The sequence below is a fragment of the Sphaerodactylus townsendi genome, linkage group LG10, assembly GCF_021028975.2.
Source record: "Sphaerodactylus townsendi isolate TG3544 linkage group LG10, MPM_Stown_v2.3, whole genome shotgun sequence".
Lineage (NCBI taxonomy): Eukaryota > Metazoa > Chordata > Lepidosauria > Squamata > Sphaerodactylidae > Sphaerodactylus > Sphaerodactylus townsendi.
In genome coordinates, this window is record NC_059434.1 from 41,378,435 (window position 1) to 41,395,119 (window position 16,685).

The window sequence follows — 16,685 nt, forward strand, 5'->3', positions numbered from 1 at the left end:
GGCGTGCGTGATAGTGCAGTGCTTCATTGCTGAGCGGGCTTAGCAGCTCGTTGGCCGGACCTGGGGACTCACCAGTCAGCTGGGGAGCCAGCCAGCCAGCTAGCGCCCCCACTCCGCAGTTTCAGCTGCCTTCACGGAGAGAGCTGCTGGGTGCTGGCAGCAGCAACCATGGGGGAGGAGGCTGGCTGGCTGGCTGGTGAGTGCCTGGCCCTGGCCAAGGAGCTGCTAAGCCTGCTTGGCAATCAATTGGAGGGTGCCCAGGCTCCCCACACCGCACCACCACACGTACTGCTGCCAACAACACCAAGGGTTGCTACCATGTGGAGGGCGATTCTGCGCCCCCTACATGACTGGAAGACCTGCGCTCAGTCACATGTGGTTACATGTCCCTTTAGCAGGTAGGCGTCTGGTATCCTGCTGTCATTTTGCTGTGGGATGGGTTTAATAACATATGACAAATTGGGGTGCTGTGTGGTTTCCGGGCTGTATGGCCGTGTACTAGCAGCATTCACTCCTGACGTTTCGCCTACATCTGTGACTGGCATGGTGAAAGCCTTCGACAATACATATGACAAATTGATGGAAAGTTGTGAAAAATGTTTGTTGCAAAGATGTAACATGATGTATGAACAGGCAAAGTTTAAATCATACACACAACACAAAGCGAGCTGGCAGATGATTTCATCACCATTTTTATGCTAGTTAGTCAGTCAAAACTTTAGTATGAATGTTTAGACTTCTGTGATGTTGAAGGCGTTAGGGACTCATTGTTTGAAAAATAACAATGGGCTCTTCCTGAAATGGGCTCTTCCTGAAAAAGGTAGTCACTAGTATGGGGTAGCATGAGAGTGCTAAGAAACAATAATTATTTGGCAGTAACATTACTGTGAAGTTGGACAAAAATTAAAACAGCAATGCTAAAAACACCCAATAATAATAATACAATACTAGATTGGTACAAAAATAGATGGTGAAACATATTCAAGTTGTCCTATTTCCCACCCCCTGAGAGGCTGAAAGAAGATGACTGTATTCTATTCAATCTGGCTGGCTAGGTGGAAACGGCCTGGTGGAACAGTGAGGTGTTGCAGGCCCTGCGGAACTGTGAAAGCTCTCTCAGGGCCCTGACATCCCCTGGCAGCTTGTTCCACCAGCTTTTCCACCATAAAAGCCCTGGCTCTTGTTGAGGCCAACCAGATGTCTTTCAGGCTGGGGACTGACAGAAGCTTCCCTTTTGATGAGCGGAGGGGCTTTAGAGGGCGAGATGGGGAGATGAGTCTCGAAGATATGTGGGTCCAACACCACTCAAAACCTTACAGGTCAGTAACAGTACTTTGAAAATGATCCGGAACTCGATTGGCAGCCAGTGCAGTTCTTTCAAGATTAGTGTTATATGATCATGTCTGTCTGCCCCAGTAAGCAGCCTTGCAGCTGCATTCTAGACAAGTTTCAGTTTCCGGATCAGAGACAAAGGTAAGCCAGTGTAGAGTGAGTTACAGTAGTCTGTTCTCTAAGTGACTGTTGCATGGATTACAGTGGCAAGGTCAGGTTTTGTACAACAAACAGATCCATGCACTCATGGGTTCTCAGATCTACAGTTTTACTTCACTTTTTTGTCTGGGTTCATGATAGAAAATGGGGCACACACATCTTCTTGTTATTGGGTGACTGCTATAAACAGGTAACTTTGGTGACAGTTTCCATTTGACTTGAACCCACTAAAAAGAAACTCCCCAAGACAATTTACAGAACTAACAGCAGATTGAGGGTGGTGGAAAACTGAGATTCAATCAAAATACAGCTGTGGGGATGGGAACTTCTTAGGATGGTAATGTTGAGACAGACTGGGAGTTAAATTGTCCAGTTGATAAAGTTCTGTCCTATTTCCCATAGCATGCAAGTCTCTTAATAGAAATTGTCCAATTGCCCAACTAACAAAACAAAAACTGGGTCAGTCTATAAAGGAAAGAGGATTTGCTGATGGAGTACTAAATACTTGAAGGCAGAGAAGTAAAAAAATGTTGGGTGTCAGGTGTGTGTCATGGACTAAAGTATATTTGTAATTTTTTCATTATTCAACTGACCTCTATGATGAATTAAGTTCCTAATTAATCAGTTATGAGTTAAATAATCAGTTTCATGATAAATAACAAACTGATAGTGACTTGAATTTGAGTATCTAGGATAGCACTGTGGCAGATTCCACGGGCCAGAAACAGCAGTGTGAAAACGGTGTAAAATGGTTTAAAATGGTGTAAAAGGATTTACACTGTTTTCACATCGTTTTCACGCTGCTGTTTTTGGCCCATGCAGAATCCGCCTGTGACTCAAAAACATAATACGCGGGCTTACCTTTAGCCATGATCTGGAAATTGAAGCTCGTACAAAATGCGGCAGCCAGGTTGCTGGCGGGAACATCTATTAGGGACCGGATTACTCCAGTCCTGTACCAACTACACTGGCTGCCGATCGAGTACCGGGTCATGTTTAAAGTTCTGTTTTTGACCTTTAAAGCTATTTGCGGCCTTGGACCAGCATACCTACGGGACCGTCCCTCCCTATATCGCCCTGCTAGGCCCCTCCACTCCTCGGAGGCGGACCTCCTGGTGATCCCTGGCCCCAAAGTGATCCGGCTGGCCTCTACAAGGGCCAGGGCTTTTACAGCCCAGGCCCCTACCTGGTGGAACAGGCTCCCAAGTGAGATCAGGGCCCTGTGGGACATACAGAGTTTCCGCAGGGCCTGTAAAATGGACCTGTTCCGCCAGGCATTTGGCCAGCCGGGATAACATCTCACTTCTGTGGAAAAATCTGGCCTCCTGTGGGGGGGGGGGCAGGAAGGGGGAAGGGGAAATCATTTTAATCGCCATCGGGACTTTGAATTTTATAATTTTTATATGGTTTTAACTGGGATTGGGGTGAAATGGATTTTAACTGTTATTTGAATGATGGACACCACCCTGAGCCCTTTGGGGAAGGGCGGTATAGAAATTTAATAAAATAAATAAAATAAAAATAAAATACAGGTTTCTAAAATTAGGCATGGGGTGAAGAAAATGGATAGAATGAGCCTTTTCTCCATCTCTCAGAATAGTAGAACTTAAAGGCACCCAATGAAGTTGATAGATAATAGCTAAATTACAGAAATTTGGATACTTCTTTATGAATAATCAAATTGTGGAATTTATTGCCAGTGGATCTAGTAATGGCTTCAAAAGGGGGTTAGATTAATGGAAGATAAGTCAATCAACGGATACTAGTAATGGCAAGTATAGTAAACCTTCGTATTCAAAGGTAGCAAACTTCTGAATATTAGTGACAGGAGGAAACATCAGGGGAGGGCCTTAGCCTCTATCTCCTGATTGTTGGTCTTCCAAGGCAACCGATTAGCTCCTATCTAAAACAGAGTGCTTGACCAGATGGATCACTGGTGTGATCCAACAGGGCTCTTCTTCGATTCTAACAAAAATTACCAAGTTTGTAGCTATAATGCTTCATTCCAGACAGTGCAGCTAACTCTGGGTTATGTAATTAACTTTGAGAGGTGCAATTAACTCTAGGCAGTGCAATTAGCTCTCAAAATCCCAATTAACTCTACAATGTGCAATTTATTTTGTGCTGTGGAGTGGGCTTTGGCCTAAATTGTGTTTGTTTTTTCATTTGTCTGATTGTGTAATGTTGTGCCAGTTTTGGCCTTATATTGAAACTTGATTGGCTGACAGGTTGTAGGCCATGCAACCATTTTGAGTTGTATAAATGCTTTTGGATTCCCGGATTTGATAATCTGTGTTTCAAATAATGGTTATTTTAGAATCATGGTGACTTGGTGGTAGAAGCTCAAACTGTGTTAGAATGAGAATCAGAACTTCATCCAGTAGTCTCTGTGCAGGGACATATGGGACTATGTTGCTGTAGGCAGCTGCAGAAAAGGACTTTCCAAAGCTTTCTAGAAGATTCACTGAACAAGGAGCTCTTTTATATCTACAAGGTTTGCATGCCAGATCTACAGAAATAAATAGGGGTTGATCAGGAACTTTCATGGAAGTGGTTTGTGTAGAATCTTCAGATGGATAGTACTCATATATTAACACTGCTACCATTATCTTTTTCTTCTTAGTTAATGACGGTGGCTATGGAATAGCAGCACTGGTAGCAACAACATGATTGATGACAGAGCTCTAACTTTAACAAGTTATTGCCAATCTGTCCTTGCTCTCTAGTGCAGTTGGAGTTTGTTATTGTGTTATGTCACAGACATTCTTAATTGACCTTCTTTCTCCAGTACCTTAGTTGTAAAGTATTTAATTCTAGGGGGATGTTGCTAAACTCAGAAATACAGAAAGAAGAGAAACATCAACAGAAACTATTAGTTTTAAAACAAAAACAAAACAAATAAATTACAAATGCAGATAATTGGGTGGTTGAAGGGTATGACATTGGAATTACAGATAAAAGAATTAGTGGAAGACATGTGAATTAAACAATATGAGAATTTATCTTATAGTGAAATGTGGTTGGATGTTTAATAATATTCCAGGCGGCATCACTGTCTGGAATATTTAAAATTAGGGTGGGGAAAATGCTTTCCTAGTAGGGAACTATTTTTATCACAGTTGTTACTAAGGGAATATGTATTTTTGATCTTTAGCTAGCTGCTGCTGGCTTTAATAGTCCCCAAAGTAGGAAAAACAAATGATGCTATCAATTTAAAACATCTCCCAAGAGGTCTGCTCAGCATAATGGCTCAATTGTGCCATAAGTAGTTCTTTGTTGACACCGTCTGTGACACAATTTATCAAAATGTGTAATTTCTCATACTAAGCATTGTATAACTGGGAGACTTGAGAAAGGAAATCAGTGTGTGAAATTTTTTCCAGTAAACAGTACCTGTTAGCATGCTGATTAATCCCCAAAATGATCATGAAGACATAGTTAAAGACTGGTGCTCGGGAGCTCATTTTAATCATTATGAACTTTCCATCTGTTCTCCCAGTCTCAGGAATTGCTCCATTGTGAACCCAGTCCATGTGCACAATTGATGTGATCAGATTAGTTATCTCACTATAAAAAAATAATCCTCCCTCTTTAGCAAGGGCAGTTTTAGTCATTCTTGGATCCTGGAAAAAAAAATCCAGGATGAGACTGTGGTTACTCCAGCTCCTCTGCTGCCAGAGCCAAGCAAGGGGTAGCCCTCAACCCATGTGAGCTTAGCAAGATCTGTCTCTGGAAGGTGGCTGGCTGAACTATGATATGAAGTGCTTACAAGTAGAAACAGTGAGAACCTGCCTCTCCCTCCCTTTCATCAGGAATGAGGCCATGCATGTGTGGATGATCATGAAGTGCTGGACCCTGAGCAACTATTCCTATTACCTATTGGCTAAGATCACGCCTGCTGTCCAGCTACTTTTATATGCACTCTGTTCATCAAATTTTGCCAGTCCATCATTGGTGGGGATGGTACACACTCATTCTGACTGGATCTTTTAGAATGGGGATATTTGATGACATTAGTTTTTGCATGGTAATCTATTGTCTTGGATTGCTGGCCCTTCTGACTGCACTCATATTGAGTTTGTGAAGCTTCAGAGGCACATCCTCTAAAATGAAAAAAAAATCCTGCAAAACTTTATACTGTTGAAATCAACAAGAAGAGCTGAGTTAAACCATGTACTTTGTTTAGTAAAAAGGCAGGTTGTTTCAATGCCTGCAGAGCAAACATCCCAGGAGATCTTCACAAAATGGCAGGTGCAACGGAGCAGGCAAGCGACAAATTGCCTGTGAGGGAAAATGAAAGTTACAAGACTTAAGTTGGGCGGGAAAAATAAACTGGGTTGCTCTTTATGCAGCATTGGGAGAAGTGTCTTTAACTGTCCTGGGGAAAAAAATCACTAGTTTAGAGATTTTTGAAAAAAACCAGGTTGGGAGAAAAAAGTTGACCTGAAGACCCTGCCAATGCTTTTTTTGTTTGCTTTGTGTGGATGAAAAAAGACAAAATGTTTTTTTAAAATGTCTGTAATAAATTTTATTTGTGTTGTGCAGAAAGAACCTTAGATTCTTTTATTATTATAGATGCATGGCAAGTGATTTGTTATAATAGTTGGTTTGGATCACAGTCATATGATAGGGGACAGATGGAATATTTGTCAATGGCCCATGGTGACTCTTGGCAGCCTTAATAATGGGTCCAATATGGTTTAGGGAGTAGAATAAGACTGCAGTCCTTCTTTCTAGGACTAAACTCATTGAATACAAGAGAATTACATCTGAGTAGATTTGCTTAGAAATTACATCTGAGTAGATTTGCTTAGAAATAGAAACACAGGTGGATTCTGCACAGCATATGTATAACAGATTGCAGTCATTATAAAGAAACCTATTTTCCTTTTCCCTTTCACATGTATGTCCTTCACCTGTTCAGGCAGCGATTGTAGCCCACGGAAACAATCCAGGTTGCTTTGCACTTTTGAACAGAGATGCTTCTTTTTCTCTTTTTTTAAATTTCCTGCAACACATGCATAGCTGTGCAGGCATACAGAAATGAACCCCCACAGCCATGTCAATTGCCTCACAATCCGATTGGCTGCACCTGCATAGCTGTGCATGTGCAACACACAAAGGAAAAAGAAAAGAAAAAGGGACCTCCCTGCAATGGCTGGGCAATAATGAACATATTGCTGTAGATCAGTCATACTCTCACTGATGCAGGGAGAACACATGCTTGCAGGGGCGTAACGAGGCAGCCCTGGGCAAACTTTAGCCCTGGGCAAAACCTGAGTTGGATGCCCCCCCCCCATGGGCGGCCACTCCACCATGACCAAAAAAATATTTTGCACCAGGACATTGGTGCCTGCAGGGGGTGCATTTTTAGACATATCAGCACCAGAACTTCAGCATATCATCAGGAGACTGTCCTTATGCTACTCCCCAGGTTTGGTGAGGTTTGGTTCAAGGAGTCCAAAGTTATGGACTCCCAAAGCGGGTGCCCCATCCCCCATTGTTTCCAATGGGAGCTAATAGGAGATGGGGGCTACAGTTTTGAGGGCCCATAACTTTGGCCCCCCTGAACCAAACTGCACCAAACTTGGGAGGTGCCATCATCTCCAGATGATACCCTGAAATTTTGGTGCCGATACATCCAAAAATGCACCCCCTGCAGGAACATCCTAGAAATTTGCCCAAGAATCTTTGTTCTGCATTGAGTTTTCTGCATTGCTGTCAATGGGGATTGCAGGCTGTGAGGGGCACATTTCTGAAGGCACAGTCTCAAAACTTTCAGGGTCTCATCAGGAGACTGCCCTACTGATACCCCCCAAGTTTGGTGCAGTTTGGTTCAGGGGGGCCAAAGTTATGGACCCTCAAAACTGTAGCCCTCCTCTCCTATTAGCTCCCATTGGAAACAATGGGGGATAGGGGCACCCCCTTTGGGAGTCCATAACTTTGGACTCCATGAACCAAACCTCACCAAACTTGGGGGGTAGCATAAGGACAGTCTCCTGATGATACGCTGAAATTTTGGTGCCACTAGCCTAAAAACTGCGCCCCCTACAGACCAAAAAGGGAAAACCACTAAAATACCCAAAAACGAACCCAGCATTTTGATGCTCCCCACAAGGTGATGCCCTGGGCAGCTGCCCACCCTGCCCAATGGGCATTACGCCAGTGCATGCTTGGACAACTTTGTACACTGTTGGGTGCTAGAGAGTCTGCCTACAATGTTCTGGGCAACCTGGGCAACCTGCACAGAATGCCAGGAGGGTGGATTCTCCCTGATATAGTGAATGCCAAGGAACCTAAAGTGAATGAGTGTAAGGGGGCACGGGAGCACCTCCAAACTAGGACTGTGCAAAGGGATCACTCGTTTAGTGATTTTTTTTAAAAAAAAATACCTGGTTAAACAGAATGAAATGGGCCAAACTCATTTTGGGAACGGGACCTGTGCAAAGCTCCCCTACCCCCCAAATGGTTTATATAACATCCTGCAGATGTTATATTTGGCCTGAGCAGAATCAACCGCAGATCCTGCATTTCATATGTCCTTTTTTTTTGCGGAAACAGAGGCCTTTAGATTTATATCTAAGGCAATGAAGACACAGTTTATAACAAAGGAGTTTGTGAGAGAGAAAGACAAAGTGAAAAATGAGGCTCGAAAATTAATTTAATTGCTTCAATTAAATGCAGAGCAGAAGGAGAGAAAAGACCAGCAGAAAGAACACAAATCAATGTACAATTTATATTTTGCATCTCAATTCCTCTTCTTTGAAGTGTTTTTGTTGTAAACTGGAGAAGTCCTTAACATGAAAAAGGAGTAATCAGATAAGGCCTAGTATGGGGTTAATTCATGTTGTCTATTTCTTTTTCTTTTTTTAAAAAAACCTAGCTGGACTAGGTAGGCTGCAGGAAAGAGATAGTGTGCATTTTCAGTTTGCTGATACATACAGTTCTCAGGGATTGTTTTTTTAAAACAGGTTTTGCTGCTGGCCTTAATTAAAATGATGCATTTTTAGCAATTATGTGTGATGAATGCCTTTTATAAAGAAATGTAACATGTCATAAATGATGATTGCTTAGAACAAGCAATTATTGGTAAAGCTTGCATTAATTTTTCATCTGTTTCCACAATACCACTTTTCTTCCTGCAGACCAAATGTTTTGCTGGATCTCTGCACCAGTTAATTCACCCAGGTATCTTGCACATCAGACCTAAAATATCTGTTGCCATAGCAACTGAAGGTAATGTTACCAGTTTACTCTTCTATAAAGTTAGAGTATCTTCTTTATACAATTTATAAATAAATACTTGCTAACTTCTAAGTAGAGACATGGATATTTTATTTATGGTTCACTCAGGAAAGACTGTAAAAAAAAAGTTTGTTATGCCATCTGAAAGGAATGGTGCACATTTTCCTGCCCACATCAATACCATTTTCATACCATGAGCTTCTTGTAGACACCATTTTCTTACCATTTTTTCTTGCCAACCACTGCATGGTTTTTAAAAACTGCTAAAGTGCTGGAGAGCTTTAACATTATAACAGTCTAATATCACTTACCTATTTCTATTTCAATTTTTAGTTATTTTGCATGCCCAAATTCATTTTTTTAAAAAAATTGTTTCTGCACCTTTTTCATTATGGAGATACAAAGAGAAAGGTGAAGGCAGTTTTGGTCCCGCTGGCCTGGAACGGGGATGCATCAAGGCAGCTGGGATCAAGAATTTACTGCTCAATTACCGGTGCACATGCTTCTTCATTTACAACAATGATGAATCCTCAGCATGTGGAAACAGCTAAAATTATTTCTGATGGATACTTTCTGGGTCTGTAGGAACCCCTATCTTGTATAAAGGTGATCTGGCTTTACTACTTGCATGATTAGCATGAGCTGGTTTACTATTAAATGCAGAGATGTTGGTCAAACAAAAATGATCCAGTTCAGTCACAGATTTAATTTTGTGAAAATATGATTATGATTAAGGATTTGGGTTTGATTCCATCAGTTGCCCTTGATCACCAAAAAAATAAAAAAGGCTATGCTGAGAACTATGGAACCAGGATGAACAAAACTGTTGCTTGGTACCCCACAAGTGTACAAGGGCGTTGCACTGGGATATATCCAGTTTATGCTGGCATATATCTTATGCAAGAAAAGAGGCCAGTCGGCTCCTTAAGTGCTTCTGCCTCTATGGTAGAGGGTCTACCTGCCTCCCACCATAAATTCGCTGTTGGTTTGATTAGCAGGTTAATGCTGAGCGATTGCAGACATTGCTATTTGCTGTCCCCAAAACATCATCTGTTGCTATTTCCAAAGACATTTTCTAATTGTGATAGCAAACCTTTATGAATGACAGCTTCCCTTAAAGGTCACAGTTTTACTGATGACAAAGCCATGATCAAAGCCTTTCTCCTCCAGGAATCTCCAGTAACTAGTTAACTTCATTTATTTCTGGAGGCAAATCTGCTGCCCCAGTGTGCTTCAATCAGTGTGCTTCAATCAAGAAGAACAAATTAGTTTTAGACAGCAAGAAGTGTATCTACAAATTACTTCCATAGTGAGTGTCTTAAATAACAAAGCTTTTCTTTTTTTCAACTTCTTACAGTTCTGGAAATTAATTAAAGGGTCATAACCCTCTTTGGCACAGTGGTAGAAAGCAAAAAGTGATTTTGACCCATTTATCTTTATTAAAAGAGTGTTTTGATGCTATTTAATCTGTTAACAAGGCTTTCTTGAAGTCACATTAGCCATCTGTACTTCTTAAATAGCTTATTTTAGTCAGTTCGCCTTCCCACTCCAGTATAATAGTGTTAGGCTAAGAGTGTGATTTTTAGCCACATTTTAGTGTGATTCTCAGATAGTTATGGTGCTATTAATTACTTAAAACTGATAGCAACTGGTCATCTGCATGTAACTGTGGATCTCAGCTGGCAGGAACATAACAATTTAGCATAATGTATTTATTCACAGTGCAGTGATACAGGTGTTAACTTATTACATTATATCTGCAAAGTAAAGTAATTCTTGGTCAATGGTGTACTGCAGGCAACTCAACAGATGCTATATTATTCTAAATGCTTTCAGGGCTGTATGAAAACAGGTGGCAAACAGTGTAGCAGCAGAACTTGACCTGTTTTCTTTTTAGATACAAGGCACCAAAACTGAAATCAAAAGACTGTTCACAGGCAGAAGGAAATTTAGAAATGGTTGCTGGGGAAAAGAACCTTGGCAGATTCTGAAGAATGTTTGAGGTGTTTTGTCCTGATAGTTCACTTATGGCTTATTATTATACTCAAAATGTTTTTTTCCCTATATGCTCTTGAAGATTTTTTCTCTCTCAAGAGTATTAGAGACTGTGAAAGATAGATTTTGGATGTCTGTAGACATACTTTAGCAAAATTTTCCTTGGAAAGATTTCCTGTCAGCCAACAAAAACACTTTGCCCAAGAAACACTAACAACAAACACTAGGGTCATGTTTAGATGCCTAACAGGTGTAAAGGACATTTTGCTCAAGGATTTGGGCTGTACTGTAACAATATGGCTTAGAAAGAAGCTTGGGGTAAAAGGTTAAGGACTTGCTGCAAGTAGATTCCTACTATGTAATTTTTGCTCTTGTTGAACATCTCATGTTAGTGATAATGCTGTGCTCCACCTCTGGTTGGTTTCAGATTTCTACAAGTCAAACTATTGCACTGTTTATTGGATGTCCCATTCTGCTGATTGTATTGGCTTATTCTATGTAATCCATCCAGAGTCACAGAGAGAAAGGTAGACTATAAAGAATGTAAATAAATAAATAACTGTGGTTTGTGAATGAAAACATTACAAGAGTCATGATCATTGGAAACTGTGGTTAACAACACAGTTGCAAGTACTAGTTTAAATCCTTGTTTGGTAGATCATCAGCATTACTTATCCTGTGAATGTTGTGGATGTTAACAGAATCTTGACAGCTGTGAAGTCATCTATTTGTTCCTTGGATCCTTGTTCTTCATGGATGGTAAATGCATGCCATAAGTTGGTAAGTTGCCCTTTGAGACAGATAATTCATTTGTCTCTGTCACAGGAATTTTTCCTTAGCTCTCTTAAGCAGGTGATTGTTACATCTTTGCTTTAAAAAAAATCCTTAGAAAAAAAGGAGCCAGCCAATTACTGCAGGTGTCTACTTTTCCTGGAGAAGGTAATTGAGCAAGCAGTAGCTGAGCAGCTCCAGGTCTTCCTGGATAAAACATCTGCTCTAGATCCTTTTCATTCAGGCTTCAGGCCTAGCTTTCGGGCAACGGTAGCACTGGGTGCTTTGGTTGACAATCCCCGTTTATATGCCTGTGCTGTTGATCCTTCTGCAGGCTTTTATAAATTGACCATTTGGTCCTGATTGACCACTTTTCTCCCCTGGGGATGAGGGACACTACCCTTAGTTGGTTCTCTTTGTTCCTCCAGGGATGTTCTCAGAGGATTGCTATCAGGGAGGAAGGTAAAGGAGAAGGAAAGAGGCATATAGATATGTGGACAAAGCTCTAGTTGCAACCTACTGGAGGAGACCATTTTCCTTTGAAAGAGTCTGAAGAGTAGATGCCAACTTCTGGCATGGCAGCAATGAGTGGCAGCATTACTTTCAAAGGTGTTTAAACTAGGGAGCCCAGATTCTCCTTTTAAATCCACTTTAAAGGAAGAATCTGGGGTCCCCAGTTAAATCAACATTGAAAGTGATGCTGTTTTGGGGTGGATTATCCCCCACCCTGAAGCAGCATCACTTTCAATGTTCAAACTGGGGACCTCAGATTCTCCCTTTAAATCCATGCCAAAGGAATTTAAAAACAGAATCTGGGAAAATTTGGGGGGTGCCTGCTGTCAGTGGTGCAATTGTTAAGCTAGCAGCACCAAACTTTGAGGGTATCTTTAGGATACTCTTCTGATGATACCACCCAGGTTTGGTGAAGTTTGGTTCAGGGGGTCCAAAGTTATGGACCCTCAAAGTTATGGACCCACATCTTCTATTAGCTCCCTTTGGAAAAATTCGGGGATGGGGACACCACCTTGGGAGTCCATAACTTTGAACCCCTTAAACCAAACCTCACCAAACCTGGGTGGTATCATCAGGAGAGTCTCCCAACAAATCCCTGAAGGTTTGGTACTGCTAGCCTAAAAACCGCACCACCTGCAGGCCAAAAACTGAAAAAGCACTAAAAATACCAAAACAGCACAAACGGGGGGGGGGGGGGGGCTTCGGACATGTAATGGGGGGTTTGAACCTGGGAGCACCCCCTTACCTACATCGTTGAGTTATGTTTTGCATAAAATTGGAATATTTGTTCCTACAGTCTCAAGCCTCATGTATGCAGCCCCAGGCCTGTGAAATGTCACCCTTTTTATGATGATAACCCATCCTCTAAGTAAAACATAACAAAATTTTCCTATTCATAGAGAAATTCATAGGAATACATTGGATGGCCAACTCTTGGTTGAGGAATCTCTGTATCTTTGGGGAATGGAGCATGTGGAGGACACAAGGAAGTATATAGTTCACTTCCCAAACAGCCAATTTTTCCATAGGGGAACTGATCTCAGTAGTTTGGAAAGTGGTTTTAATTCCAGGATGTTAACAAGACCTACCTGGAGGCTGACAATACTACATACAATCTTTTCTCATATTTTGTTTGGTGTGGGGATTATGATTGAATACCAATGTTGTTCAGCATGGTGAATTTTTCTGTCAAGCAGTGTTTGTATTAGAGGACCTTATAGCATGTATTTAGCTCTGGGCTGACTTTGTAAAAAAAGACACTATCATTCTATTGTGTTAGGAAAAGGTTGAGGTTTTTGAAGCGAGGGGTGCATTCATGGAACTGCTTGTGATTGTTCAGAACTCAAAGAGGATTCTATCTCCCTTGATTAGAAGGCTTTATAGCCCTGTGCAAACGTGAATCTACACACAATCAGACCATGAATGACTGCTCATGGTGTTCTTCTCTCCTATTGACTTAATCAGTCCATCATGCAGCTGGCTGCTTCTCTCCCATCTCCCCATATATTTTGTTTTTCTCAGCATGTTGTTGAAGGATCACTTTTTTTCTAGAGTTGATTAGTAACAGAAACTGAACCTACATTTTGTTTGGCAGAATGAAGAAAGCATCAGCACGCAGGAAGTTCAGAAAAATATTATAACCAAAGTGGACATACAGCTGAGACAATCCTTCCTTAAAATGTATCTGTTTTGATGGCTTGCAGGGGGTAGTGGTGAAAGGAATGAAATAAGAAAATAAGTGTCAAACTGAGTAGAAGAAGAGAGAAGGCAAAAAAGAGCAGAAGAGTGGCAATGCTGTTGAGGAAAAACTTGCCCTGCAGGCAAATGGAAGAGTACCTGCAGCGGAAGGTTTTCTGATTTCAGTTGCTGGAATTAATCCAATGGTTTAACAGATTGGTTGTTTGTTGTTATGAATTATTTCAGTTTTGAATGTTACTTTAAATTTAAAGTACATTTTCCAAATTTAAAAAAAAAGTTGAAATCAGAGCTGCCAACTCCAGCTTGAGAAATTCTTAGAGATTTGGGGGCAGTGCCTAGTGGTGGTGGAATCCAGGGAGATGAGCGAGCAAAATGATGCTGTTGAGTTTGCCCTGCGAAGCTGTGGTTTCTTCCAGAGTAACTGATCTCTGCAGTATGGAGATCGAGTACAATTCCAAGAGAATTCTAGGCCTACTTGGAAGTGAACAACCCCAGACAGAGTAAATGCTATAGAGATCCTAAACTGTAAGAGGAGAAACATACATCAGAACCAGGGCGAGGGAAGATTAGCACACCTGTATGTAGCCCTCTGCTGCTTTATGTTCTGGCAACCTTCAGAATTTAAAAATGTGAAGACTTCTGAATGTATTGTTTCAGCTAGGAGGTACAGCAAAAGAAGGAGAAAAACCGTCCAGTAGTTGGATAATACAGCTAGGGACTGAGAATCTGGAAGCTGGAATGAGGTCTATCCCAGTTTGTATTTGCTTTTAGTCCATTTTTTGGGGGTGGGGTGTATAGTGGTAGTATTTATATGTAAGATTGCACCAATTCTTCCAATTCCCCTCTCCTTCTAAGCTGTTCCCGAGACTGAGAAGATGTGACTTGCCTAAATTTAGGCTACCCCTGAGTTCAAAGCAGTGGTGAAGGCAGATCTGGGGTCAATCTGATGATATTTCTATACAGCTTTCCAAACATGCACAAGATCGCCACCAGCATTTAATATTTCCCATCAGCTGAGTAAAAATGGCTGCGGCTTCTATGCGAGCTGGAAAGAAAGTTGAATGACTAGAAGAAAACTCATCCTTGCCCCTCTACTGTGTTCCTAGAAGACAGAAGGCCAATCATGGTGATCCTGAAGCAACGCACTTAGCGTATGGATCAGTTATGTCCTGGGTCATGCATGTTGAGTTGTGTGTGGAAACTTTTAATTATAAATAAAAGCTTTATGTTTCGTAATCCTGACTTATTAATCTATAAGACATTACTTAATTAAAATCAGTGTTACCAGACATGCAACAGTTCTTAAACATGGGAAAATTAATTACTTCTGTGTAACATGTGGGACCTTTTACATTTGATATGAAAAAAAATCATGATAATTCAGTGTGTTACAGTCCTTTTTGTGTCAACATGCATTTTAGTAGTGTGCTTTATGACAACTTGACAGACGTTTCTATGATTTCTATGAAGTTTACTACACCCACTTCAAGCAATAATCAGCAGTTCTTTTATCTAATGGAGAAACTTTGAACAAAAGACACATTGTGTTTTGTTGCTTAATTGAACTTATCTTAACGTTTGGCTTGGATCTTCCACAAAGTTTCTGTAAACAAAAATATATTTGCTTGTGATGTTATCATACCACAATGACCGTTTGTGTGGTCAGCACTTCAAAGCCAAAGCCTGAATGAGGGCACGTACAAGACAGCTGTAGAAAATGAAGATTTTTCTCTCCTCAACTGCTGCAATTGTCCCAACCTGAGACTGATTTCAAAGGAAAAAAGATTTCTAGTTTTGAATCCTCTCAGTGCCCTCCGTATATCTAATCAACAGAGTGTGAAGAAAGAAGCTTTCTAACCTCTTTCTCCTTTTCTTCAGGTTGCCAAATTTGTGGATACGACACTCAGATAGGTTGCAGAACCCCCTTTCCGCCCATCTGTCAGGTGATGAGCCCATATAAAGCTGCTATTTTTGTTGTTGGTTTTTGGAAAGTTCTGCTATGCACGTATAGAGAAAAGGACAGCACACTTTCCGCACGTAATGAGAGATGTGGTAGCACAGAGAAGCAGAGAAGCAAAGTGACTTGGCAGCCTTTTAGCACAGGCAGGGTTAGGGTGTCTGGGTCCTTCTTTTCCTATCATGGGGCCATAATGTCTGTGATTTCCTGGCATAGACTTGTAGCAGTGAATTGATCTCACACTGTTGCTCAGGTGACTTGGAGCCAGCATGCCTGAAAACTATATCTCTTATTTACTATTCAGCCTGTTGGTGAAGATCTGTCTCTCAAGCCCTGTTATCTACACCCCTGACATCAAGAGTGAGGTAGGTAGTGTCTACAAACAGGATGCTTTCTGTGATGGAACTTCACCTTGAATGTCCTCTCCTTTGAGACTCACCTAGCACCTACTTGTTTTTAGGCACCGGTCCGAACTCATCTTTTTACACAGGCTTTAAATTAGGGGTTTTATCGTACCTGTTTTTCATTAGTCTGCTCTGTTTCATGGATATGATGTTTATGTCGAATGGCTTATTTTTAATGGCTTGTCTTTATATTGTGATGGTGTTTTAATTGTAAGCTGCTTCAAACAGGACTCTGAAGAGGAGGCTTTATGCTTTCAGTTTCTCAAGGTGGTGAAGAGTATGAAAAGGGCAGCAAAAGGAGAGAGTGAATTATCAGCTATATGAACATAAGAACATAAGAACAATCCAGCTGGATCAGACCAGAGTCCATCTAGTCCAGCTCTCTGCTACTCACAGTGGCCCACCAGGTGCGATTGGGAGATCACATGCAGGATGTGAAAGCAATGGCCTTCTGCGGCTTTTGCTCCCGAGCACCTGGACTGTTAAGGCATTTGCAATCTCAGATCAAAGAGGATCAAGATTGGTAGCCATAGATCGACTTCTCCTCCATAAATCTGTCCAAGCCCCTTTTAAAGCTATCCAGGTTAGTGGCCATCACCACCTCCTGTGGC